Genomic DNA, 12,367 nt, shown 5'->3' on the forward strand with positions numbered 1-12,367 from the left:
AAAACAACTCTCACTTTAACATCACAGCAAAAGACAACACCATTATATATCCAACTGAACACACCAAATTGCTAGGCGTGGAAATAGACAATAAACTAAAATTTGACATTCACATATCCATGACCATAAAAAAAGTCCACAAAAACCTAGGAGCGTTATACAGAAATAAGCAACTTCTCACCAAAGCAGCAAAGATTTCAATAGCAAATTCCCACCTTATCTCCACCCTACTTTATGCCTCACCAATATATACCAACCTAAGGCAATGCGATCTAAACAAGCTACAGCAAATCAAAGCACAGCAAACCAATAAAGGGATTAACTCTCCTGCATCCAAGTATAAAAATACTGATAAAATATAAAGTGTCCACATGCAGGTAGAGACAACAGCCTGAAATATCCACAGTCTCTGTCACTTCAATTACGAATTCCAATTCCAGTGGGGGTATAAAAAGTTATTTATTCAGCTAGCAAAAAAACTACAAAGCTGCCATTGAAACACATCATTTAAATATATAAAAGACAAAGCTGATAGGTTCAAAGTTAATTAATTAAACATGCTAAATACTGCATCATTGATTCATTTAAAATTATATACATTCATTTATACATGCATAGAATCACAATCCACATTAAAACATTTAAGAACATACAGTACCCTAAATATATAAAGAATATATAAAAACATGTGATAAATAAAACTAATGCCTAAAAAGTCTTCTCTTTTTTAGAAGTGGTTTCACTTGTGTTTTATCATTTAGTCCAGGCTTCTTATCTGCTCTCAGCCTGACTATCCATCTAAGTTCAGCCTCTTGTAGATGAGGATCTACATCCCCACCTCTAATATCTGATAGGACATGTTGCATGACATTAAAATAATGTTCAGCACCCTGTTCAGACCCAATCCTAATACTATAAACATGTTCCTGATCGCTCCCTAAGCTGTCTGCACATCTTACCTACATAGAAAGACGCATGAGGCGACCGGGCTAAGTACACCACATTTGTAGTTGTACAGAATGTGTTGGTCCTAAATTCATAGACTATCCCAGTAATGGGGTGTGTGAAGGTCAAACCTAAATCCACATACTTGCATTGATTGCATTTACCACAGGGCTGAGTGTTAAAACTACCATTCCTTATATTCAACATCCCGATCTATCACAGAGTTTATTCTTAATATTCTGTTTGTTCTTATATGTATAACTGGGATCCTGTCCCACTACACGGATAACTCTTCATCCAACTTCAAAACATCCCAGTGTTTCCTCACCCTCTAATGATACTAACATCCCTGGTGAAATACATAGGGATCCTAAGAGGTTCTATTTTACCAATAGAACTGACAGGGTTAACACCCTTCCAATCAGAAAGATAAGGTTTAGCCAAACCTTCTCTTAGAGAGTTAACTAACTCAATATTCCTCTCCACATCCCTGGTGGCGTACTGTCTTTCCAAAAGCCTATTTTTAAGGGCAGACATCTCCAGAGAATAATCCGTTGTACTAGGGTTTAAACGTGAAGCCCTCATGGACTGCCCTTTCATTATGTTTTCAAAACATACCTTGGATGCATACTGATGTAACAGAGTATTCCTAAAACATGGCTTTCTATGTATGGAAGTATTCAATAGGCCATTAGCAAGTCTATTAATACTAACATCTAAAAATGAAATACTTGACTTGGAATAATTCACTGTAAACTTAAGAAAATCTGTAAGACCATTAAGCTCTTCCACAAACTGGATCAGGGATGCCTCACTACCTTTCCAAATTAGGAAGAGGTCATCTACATATCTTCTGTAATAGCCTACATTCTCACTAAAACCAGCCATGAGAAACAGTGATTCCACTTCCCAGTCAGCCATAACTAGCTATTGGCACAAGATGTGCCCATAGCTACGCCATCCTTTTGCACAAAGATTTTGTCGTCAAAGACAAAAACATTATTTTCCAAGACAATCTCCATAAACAAGGCAATAATGTCTATAAATTCTTCATCAAAATCAGAATTCCTCTTTATATAGAGTTGTAACCTCAGTACACCTTCAGTATTGGGAATGACTGTAAATAAACTTACCACATCTAGTGTTACAAGTATATAAAACTCCTGGTCATCCAAAGTAGCCATATATTCATATAGATCAACTAAAAATTGTTTGCTATTCCTTAATGTATACATATTGGAATCAACCAAAGGCCTAAGATAAAATTCCAATAAAATGGAGAAGGGTTCAGTCAGCCATCCCTGTCCTGGTGGATCAATCAAGGACTTATGAACCTTAGGCAGTATGTAACTCAGGCCTTTATTCAGTACTTCTTCTTCATATGTACTCAACAATCTATCAGACAAATTAACTACTAACGATCCCCTACTTTTTCCCACATCTTCTTCAAGGTTGGCCCCGTATGCTCCCCTCCCGACCCTTTGCGTTTGTTCCTCCCTCTGCTCTGTGACCTCCGTCTCCCAAAAAAGGTATTGTCGGCTATGGGGAAAGGGGTGGGAAAGGGCATCCCAGCCTGTGTAGCAGGGGTAGTAGTTCTAATTATTGGGGTCTTCTTCCTTACCACAGGTTCAACTTGTACTTTATTAGGATCTAAAATATCACTTTGTACTTCAGTATTAATAGTAGTAGCAAACAAATCATTAGTAGCATTCACATTTCCATGTCTATTAGCAGCATTACTAACATCTATATTAGCATTTGAGTTGTTAGTATCATTTCCCAAAGACATGTGAGGATTATTAACATCCATTGCATCATTTACATTTACAGGCACATCAGTGGTTAATGCAGACTCAGCGACATGTACATCACCAGTATTCACAACAGAGCTAACATTTACACCCCTGTTAAGGGCATTCCTATTATAGTGTCCATTATTAAGTCCTTCATTCGTACGTGGCCAAGTAAAGACATGGCCTAAACGAAAATCCTGTAGGTCTCTCATCAACTTATTCTTCTTCTGTTCGGTAAGTTTCTCGAACAGTTGTACATTATCCAACAAATGTTCTATACCAGATTGCTTTGGAACAGTTATACTTTTCAAAAACTTGTTGTACTGTTCATTAACACTACTACATGATGCCGCTTCCTCTGCAGCATGAAACTCATTTAAGAGTTTCATATAATCAAAACTTAGAGTCAAATTTAACTGCTGCCACTTATGTAATAAAACAGGAAAGGCATTACCTGTTGGCATTTTAAAAAGTCTCATGGCACAACGCTATACAGGCTTCAAATGTTGCCTTTGTAGCTGCAATTTCTTAAGTTTTATAAAGTCCAGCTCCAACCTGTTCAGGTCTGTCCTTAGTTCAGCTACCACATCGCATCGACAGTTCCTAAATCCGTACATAACTCAGCAGTAAATTCTCGGTTGCTACCAAGCAGTCATTAAAGCGGATGGACTTCGGGTCATCGGTTCAGCTTCTTCAAGCCTGTAAGGTAATTCCACATTTACAGCAGTCTCTGTTACGCCATCTCCTCAGTTGGTAAAATAAAGTATAACAAATCAAAGCACAGCAAACCAATAAAGGGATTAACTCTCCTGCATCCAAGTATAAAATACTGATAAAATATAAAGTGTCCACATGCAGGTAGAGACAACAGCCTGAAATATCCACAGTCTATGTCACTTCAATTACGAATTCCAATTCCAGTGGGGTATAAAAAGTTATTTATTCAGCTAGCAAGGCTTTCTCAAACTACAAAGCTGCCATTGAAAAACATCATTTAAATATATAGAAAACAAAGCTGATAGGTTTGAAATTAGTTAATTAAATATGCTAAATACTGCATCATTGATTCATTTAAAATGATATACATTCATTATAACTTATACATGCATAGAGTCACAATCCACACTAAAACATTTGAAACATACAGTACCCTAAATATATAAAAAATATATAAAAAACATGTGATAAATAAAACTAAAAATTAGTGTCTAAAAAGTCTTCTCTTTTTTAGAAGTGGTTTCACTTGTGTTTTATCATTTAGTCCAGGCTTCTTATCTGCTCTCAGCCTGACTATCCATCTAAGTTCAGCCTCTTGTAGATGAGGATCTACATCCCCACCTCTAATATCTGATAGGACATGTTGCATGACATTAAAAACAAAATAATGTTCATGTTCAGACCCAATCCTAATACTATAAACATGTTCCTGGATGCGCTCCTAAGCTGTCTGCGTCTCCTACCTACAATAGAAAGAGACGCATGAGACGACTGGCTAAATACACCACATTTGTAGTTGTACAGAATGTGTTGGTCCTAAATTCATAGACTATCCCAGTAATGGGGTGTGTAAAGGTCAAACCTAAATCCACATACTTGCATTGATTGCATTTACCACATGGCTGAGTGTTAAAACTACCATTCCTTATATTCAACATCCGAACCGATCTATCACAGAGTTTATTCTTAATATTCTGTTTGTTCTTATATGTATAACTGGGATCCTGTCCCACTACACCGGATAACTCTTCATCCAACTTCAAAACATCCCAGTGTTTCCTCACTATCCCTCTAATGATACTAACATCCCTGGTGAAATACATAGGGATCCTAAGAGGTTCTATTTTACCAATAGAACTGACAGGGTTAACATCCTTCCAATCAGAAAAATAAGATTTAGCCAAACCTTCTCTTAGAGAGTTAACTAACTCAATATTCCTCTCCACATCCCTGGTGGCGTACTGTCTTTCCAAAAGCCTATTTTTAAGGGCAGACATCTCCAGAGAATAATCCGTTGTACTAGGGTTTAAACGTGAAGCCCTCATGGACTGCCCTTTCATTATGTTTTCAAAAACATACCTTGGATGCATACTCCGCCGATGTAACAGAGTATTCTTAAAACATGGCTTTCTATGTATGGAAGTATTCAATAGGCCATTAGCAAGTCTATTAATACTAACATCTAAAAATGAAATACTTTACTTGGAATAATTCACTGTAAACTTAAGAAAATCTGTAAGACCATTAAGCTTTTTTACAAACTGGATCAGGGATGCCTCACTACCTTTCCAAATTAGGAAGAGGTCATCTACAAATCTTCTGTAATAGCCTACATTCTCACTAAAACCAGCCATGAGAAACAGTGATTCCACTTCCCAGTCAGCCATAACCAAATTGGCGTAGCTATTGGCACAAGATGTGCCCATAGCTACGCCATCCTTTTGTACAAAGCTACAGACCTGCAACAACAAAATTGCCAAGTTCGCCACAAGGGCATCCTACCGTAGTCACCACTGTCTCTCACTTGCTGAACTTGGCTGGCTTGAACTCCCTCACCTCCTTCAGTGGTATCAACTCTCACTCGCCCACAAACTAGTAAACCATCCACTAAATGTCCCATCCCTCCAGAATCTACTCCAACCCTATCGCACCACCAGACCACTAAGATCCAGCAACAAAAATCACTTGCAGATCAGTAAAGCCGCTGGTGAAGCACTATTCTCTTGCACCATAGCCAAATTATGGAACTCCCTCCCACCCACAATTACCTCAGTACCATCATGCACCCACTTCAAAACTTTACTAAAAGCGCACCTAAAACATGCTGGCTATGCCCTTGCAAGTCCCACTCTAATATCACCCACCCCATCCAACCACTACCTTTCTTTCCACTCCACTAACTACCTTGATTATACCAAGCTGAGATGCTCATAAGCCTAGTACTTATTATACAGCAGGAACTTCTTATTGTAACATTTGTTAATGTCTGTTATGTACTTCACAGATAGATTCTAGTTGTCTACTGATGTACTATGTTCTTCATCTGTAAATATGTTGTAAGTAATTGCTATGTTATATGGTTAATCGTTATGTAATCCAATGTAACTACTATCTGTTTATTTTAACTGTGGAGCTTTTCTCCCTGTGCCTCCGCTGAAAATGGACCTATGTCCAGTTGGACACTCCCGGTCAACAAATGTAAATAAATAAATAAAATTTAGTAAAAATCTTTTTAAATAGTGTCCTGTTATAACCCTCTCTTCTAGTCCAGATGATTGCAGATGGTTGGGACAGTGAAGACTAAAATTTAAAAAAAACTGATAGTACATGGCACACCAAATTACAGAATCTGCTTTGTGATTTGGATGAGCTTTTACAAAACATACAGATTACTAATAGAACATTATTCTAAATTATGTACTTTAGTCATCTGGACAAAGTCCAGCTCTACATTAACAAAAGGTCCCCAAGGTGGTGGTAGCTGACACTCTATTTTAAACAATCGCACAGCAATTAACATACTGAAGTATCAAAGAGGAGACATGAGTGGTATACCAACTTTGGGTAATTTGATTAAATAAACCTGCCTTACCTGCATGGGCTAGTAAAAGATATGCCCTTACCAGGAAAGGAGGCAGGCACCACCAGTCTACCATCTGGATGTTGCCATACTCCATTACAGGATTTAATATATCCGTCTTTGAGCCACTTCTGAACTTTTCCCTGTGATGCCTCAGCTTGAAAACTGACACTATTAAAATCAGACATGTGAAGATTGGGGGAAGATGGGCAAAGGCTGCCAGCCTAGTCAAATAGAATTTGATACATAATTCTATAATTTGTAAATATAAATGTAAAATACAGCCTTGTTTCTTAAATGAAAGAAAACACTGTAAAATGTGAACTTCAAGATTGTAGCAACATTGCTATCTGCTGTAAGGAAAACTAAGCCAAGCATTTCAAATGTTCTTTGAAGTCAAAATTATCCCCAGGATTCATGAAGCTTGCGCCAGGTGCAGGCATAGCGTCGGTGTTCTAACACCAAATATGGCCACTGAACGATTCCTGTACAAAATGTTTCCATGTGCACTACCTGCGTATGCTACGCCTGCACAACTCCCGGGCCCTGTATGCTAATTACCCCATGTGCAGCAGTGTAGCATGCAAATGAAGGTATGTAGCGACTCATGAAGTGGTGCAGGCATAGTGTAAGCATGCAGAAATGTAAACCGTAGAAAACAGTTTACATTTTTGCAAACATAAAATCAGAGCCATGACAGCCGACCAAACACATGTATTATATTGTTAATATATGCCAATGGCATAAAAAGAATTTACAAAATATAAAATTAACATTTAATATATATAGTCGCACTATCACAATGTGGAAGTGCAGGGCAGCGGTGCGCAAAGGGGATCGCAAGGAATATATAAAAATATAGAATAAAACCGCAATGAAACACATATCACGATTTTCCCATATTAGTCAATGGCAGGCATGCTACACCATACTATGGTGCAAGGGATGCTAAGTGACAGTGGTATGCGCAGTAGCTAGGAATTAGTAGGCAATGCCATGCAAATGAGAGGAGTAATAGTGAATTGCAGATTCCCTGCTGGTGTAAGGATCCACCTCACAGCATAGCATTATAACACCAAGGTGTGCCCTTGAGATAAAGATGTCATCGAGAGGAATGTGTCGCCATTGCTGTAAGCACATTGGAGCATTGCTAAACTGGTTTGCCCCTAGCTAGGTGAAGCTGCAGGATAGGGGTGTGTTGAATTGGCCATAGCTATGCTTAGCTGAGAGTACACAAGGTAACCAAGTATGCATGTGAACGGAAATGAAAATGTGCGTAAACCTGGTAAATGGGTTTGCGCGGCGCGCACTGCAGCTGAAACAGGAAGGATATAGGAAATGCTGCAGCAGTGAAATTGAGTACAAATAACTAATTAACACCTAGGAGCCTACAGTGGGCCATTGACAACAGCTAACAAGGCTGCAAGCAGCTACCTGCAGAACAGGAAAGGGGAGGGGCTGTACTGCAAAGAAAACAGTAAAGTGCCAAAGCAGAACAAAGCCGATTTGCAGTATATCAGCTACAAGGCCCATTTTGCCATGACTGGGTAGGGAAAGTACAAAACAAGAAAGATGGCATGTGGATGCATGCCTGATAATGGGAGGGGATCAAGGTTTAAAAGTGAATTAAAGGGTAACAGATTAATCAAGGCAGGCAAGTAGATCTCCACATTAAAGGCCACACACTTGCAGTACTCATTGCAAAACCCATAATTAATACACGCTGCAGCTGGAATAACTCCTACACACCCACTGGCATCAGCAGCATCCATAGCACAATAGTATAAAATGTGAAAGCACCTACACACATTTGTGTATTTCCATACACTCTGCTCCAATGGTGTATACAGATGGGGAACGTTTAGTATGTACATGTTAGGGGCTGCCATAGCTTTGACCCACTAGCATGTGTTGGAGACTGAAGGTGGTGTGGAGGATGATGCACACGACCACCTCAGGCATCAGAGGAGGAGGAGAGTGTTCAGATCCAGGGTAACCTACCAGGGGCTACATGATCTGGAGATGGAGCGTTACAGGGTGGACAGAGACATCTACAGCAACTTGTGGAGCTGTGTCTGCCACACCCTAGCCAGAAAAAACAGAGGGGAACCCATCCCAATGGATACGAAGGTATGTGTAAGCCTGAAAATACTAGCTACAGGTACCTTTCAAAGACCAACTGGGGATATCATGGGGATCTCTCAGGCATCAGCATCCAGGGTACTACACCAGTTCCTGGATGCCATGTTACCACATGCCAATGAGCACATATACTTCCCCCGAACACAGGAGGAGTTGGCCAGCAATATGCATCTCTTCCACCATGTAGGAGAATACCCGGAGGTACTGGGTGCAATAGACTGCACGCACATACACATCATCACCACCCGGTGAGCAGGGTAGGCGCTACATAAACTGCAAGGGATACCCCTCCATCAACTGCCAGGTCGTGTGCAATGCCCAGGGCATTATCATGGATGTGTGTGCTGGCAGCCCTGGAAGCTATCACGACTCCCATATCTGGCATGCCTCACAGCTGTATCAGTTATTTGCCAGGGGTGACATCCCAAATGGCCAGCTGGTGGGGAATGCTGGCTATGCACTGGAACCATGGATGATGACTCCCATCAGATGTGCACACACACCCATGCAGGAATGCCATAATGAGGCACACGCACAAACAAGAATCATCATAGAGCATATGTTTGGGATGCTGAAATCACAGTTCCATTGCTTGGACATATCTGGTGTAGCTTTGCAGTACTCTCCAGGCATGTGTGCCCACATCGTCATAGTGTGTGCCATGCTATACAATGTGGACCTATGGAAACAGCTGTAGCAGGGACAGAATGGTGAAGGCCCTCACAGCCCACCACCATTTCCAAGGGCCCCACAGGCACAGAGGTACTCAGACCACGAACACCCTGAGCCAACCCCAGTAGGCAGAGGGAGGCATGCCCAGTATGCCCATGCTTTGGCCAAGAGGGAACGTATAGCACACACACTGACAGTGTAGGCACCTAGGGACTGACACCTTTCTCCACCTGCACACACAGTAAAAATGGATGGCACACACACAAGACTACCTGTAAATTGTCATGTATAGGCAGTCTACTGTGAGCATCCAACATAGACAGCCCTCAACTATTTGCATACACAACTGCCATTGGCACAAGGTAAGTCAACACCTGAACAGCAAATTAAGCTATCAGCATATGCAGATACTGTATGTATAGATTCAATGGTAGGTATTTGGCCAACTGCCAGAGGCCATTCATAAGCCGAGCCAAAATGTGTCAGCTTTTGCCATCCCACTGATTCATTAACTGTCCCTCTGTGGAGCAGAGCCAATGGCGGGATCCCTGGGGTGCAGCTACGGTTTCCCATCCACTCTTCAAGGTTTCTCTTGCAGAGTGTTAGTGAGGGGCTCTGCATAATGTAGTTGGGGATGTTGTTCCAAAGTATGGGGAGTGTCTGTGACAGGAATCAGTCCCTCCAGCATCTTCCAGTTATTGTTGTGGCAAGTTTCAGCTCACTACAGTATGTGGCTCACTGTGACATGGATTCCCATAGGTGGAGCATATCCGACATGGCTGTGTTGGCCAGTGGAGATCATCTCTGGGTAAACAAGATGCCACTGTGTAAAGCAGGATTTTATTCAGTCTGGCTGCATAGGCCATATGTTGCAGGCCAGTATTCCCCTTGCCGAGGTACATTCGTGGACCTCCCAGCTATTGGAAGTGTCTTCTGAGGTACATCCCACATGGGTTATTATACCCTATGATGGGACTGATGAGTGATGAGTAAAGGGGCACTATAACCCCAGTATGTCTAGATGGAATCCTTTAGTAATCAGATGGCCTACATAGAAGGATGTCCTAACTACTGTGGAGATATGATTGTCAAAGGGGAGATCACTATTTACCTTAGTCCCCAGATACCCCATTACCTCGTCTGTATTAAAGTGGCTGCCCCTTATGTGTTAATATGTGGGTGCCAATTCAACAATGGAATGACCATGCAATTAGTGGCCCTTGGCTGGAGGCTGTGACGTTCTCTGTGAGGCCCCTTGAGGGATGTCTGTGTCAGCTGGACTATCAATCATGGCTCCCAGTTCGCAGTCATTGCCAAACATGGTCTGCTGTAGTCCCCCTGTGTTTGTCTGTACCTCTGAGACATATATACCAAACAGTAGGGCTCCCAAGACTGAATCTTGTGGGACACCAGTCGTGACTGGTTAAGAGTTGGACCTGGAGACCACTAGTCCCATGTGGGTTCTGTGTGTAAGCCCGTTGGCAACCCAACCTGTGATGTATGGGTGTATGTACAGGCTGGTGTGTTTATCAATAATACCTGAGTGGAGCATGGTGTCAAAAGCCTTGGCTTGGTCCAGGTAGTATGTGTGAACCACCTTTCCTGTCATCTAACGTCTTGGTGACTGTATGTAAGACGTCAAACAGGTTCAGTAGGCATGAACTGCACTCAACCAAGCTGACCTGGGTTGGGTCACATGCTCGGAGGTTACCAGTGTCTTTATTAATGAGTGCCATGAGGATGCAAACCATACCATTGCACACCAGGCTAGTCTGGCTTATAGGGTGGTAGTTACCATGGTCAGTTGTGATTCCACCTTGATAGAGTGGAATAACCGTTGTCACGTGCCATTGTATGGGCATGTAGCTTGTGGAGAGGCTGAGGTTGGAAAGCTTAATTAGGTGGGGGGTCAGGTTGTCTTGTACAGTTTGCAAGATGCAGTCTGGGACAACATCTACCTCCATTGACGCTGTATTCTGCTGTTAGGGCCATTAACACCTGTGTGTCTGATGTGTGGCATACTGTACTTTTCAGGTAGTGTTGTGGGCTCTTTAGGGGGTAAAGTATGCACTGAATGTATCTGCAAGGATGTTGGCGATATCAGTAGGGTCAGCATATTTTGTGCTATATTTCACCGGCACAGTGCAAATCTGTCTGTCACCACTTAGATCCTTGACATAGCCAAAGAAGGCTTTGTGGTTATCTTTCGAATCCTTGCGTATTCTCCTGCTGATGTTAGCCTTGGATGATGTCATGAGGGACCTACGTATCATACTAATAGTGGTCACGGATGTCTACCCTTCGTGGTATTTGCTGTTTGTCTGGAACACTGTCCTACTTCTGTGGTACAGCCTGTTTATTGCAGAGGTCCACCAGACCGGTGTCCTTGTCTAGGAGGAGTGAGTCTTGGTTTACCAGTGATGGCACGATCCATACATCCATGTAGGTGCTTATAGACTGCATTTGTAAATCTGCCTGGATCTTGAGCAGTGTTTCCCCTTAGCGTGGGGACTGTGAACCCCCCACACACACCCCTGTCACTAGTATTGTAAATTTAGCTGTAGAAAAGTTATACATTGTGGTATCCGTGGGTGGGGGACATGCTTGTGTGTGGAAACTGAATAGTTCATGGTCAGATCTAACCAGTGACCATTTAACCTCAGCTGTGGTGCACCTGTTGCCCATGTTGGTGATGCCACTTGTAGTAGTTTCCACCCCTCGTTAAGGAGGTTACCACCTGATACAGGGCATATGAGGTGATAAATTCCAGAAAGCGCTCGGCCTGGAAGTGAGTACTGGAGTAAGTTTCCCAGTTAATGGTATGGTAGTTGACAAAGACCAATGTCAGGGTGTGCGCTGGGACTGTCATGTTCTCCACTGTCTCCAGGTAGGTGGAGTGGTGGTCCTGGGTCATGGAGGGTGATCCGTAGCAGGCCACAGTTTATAGTGCAGTTGTGGCTGATGTTAGCTGCACATGGATGATCTCAGAGGTATCATGCTGCCCCACTAACCTGGAGATGTAGGTATCCTTGATGAATATGGATACAGCCCCTCCATGTCTGTGTCAGTCCATGTTCTGTGGCTGAAATGTGTGGTATGGGTTGTAGTCTGGTAGTGCTGGTGTGCTCTCAGGAGCCTGAAGACAGATCTCAGTTACTGCACAAATGTTGATGTTGCCCATCCTGAGGAGTGCTGTGAGTGCATGCATGTTGTGATCACAACCCCTGTTGTTGAGTAG

This window comes from Protopterus annectens, chromosome 1.part0, assembly GCF_019279795.1.
Source record: "Protopterus annectens isolate FY-2018-M chromosome 1.part0, PAN1.0, whole genome shotgun sequence".
NCBI lineage: Eukaryota > Metazoa > Chordata > Ceratodontiformes > Protopteridae > Protopterus > Protopterus annectens.